The sequence below is a fragment of the Sinocyclocheilus grahami genome, unplaced genomic scaffold (assembly GCF_001515645.1).
Source record: "Sinocyclocheilus grahami isolate Dianchi unplaced genomic scaffold, SAMN03320097.WGS_v1.1 scaffold9424.1, whole genome shotgun sequence".
Taxonomy (NCBI): Eukaryota; Metazoa; Chordata; class Actinopteri; order Cypriniformes; family Cyprinidae; genus Sinocyclocheilus; species Sinocyclocheilus grahami.
The window spans coordinates 8,049-8,418 of NW_015512606.1; positions in this window are offsets into that span (position 1 = coordinate 8,049).

The following is a 370-nucleotide window of genomic DNA, read 5'->3' on the forward strand; positions in this document are numbered from 1 at the left end:
ATATTATAATGATTTCTGAAGGATCATGTGACGCTGAAGACTGGAATAATGAGTAAATTCCATTACAAAATTACATTTTTGAAATATATTACAATTTAAAAAAAAAGTTATTTTAAATTGTGATAATATTTCATAACATTAGTGTTTTTTGATTACATTTTTGATGAAATAAATGCAGCACCAAGGCTGCATTTATTTCATCAAAAATGTAATGGTTCATCCAGAAACATTACAAATCCTGGTACCATAAATGGGTAAAAAAATATCCATAAGACAATAGAAAGGATATTATAAGGGATTTCATACAGTTGGTAATTACAGCCCGAAATGATCAGTCTTATAGAAAAAATATTTCATTGCAGAAACAATT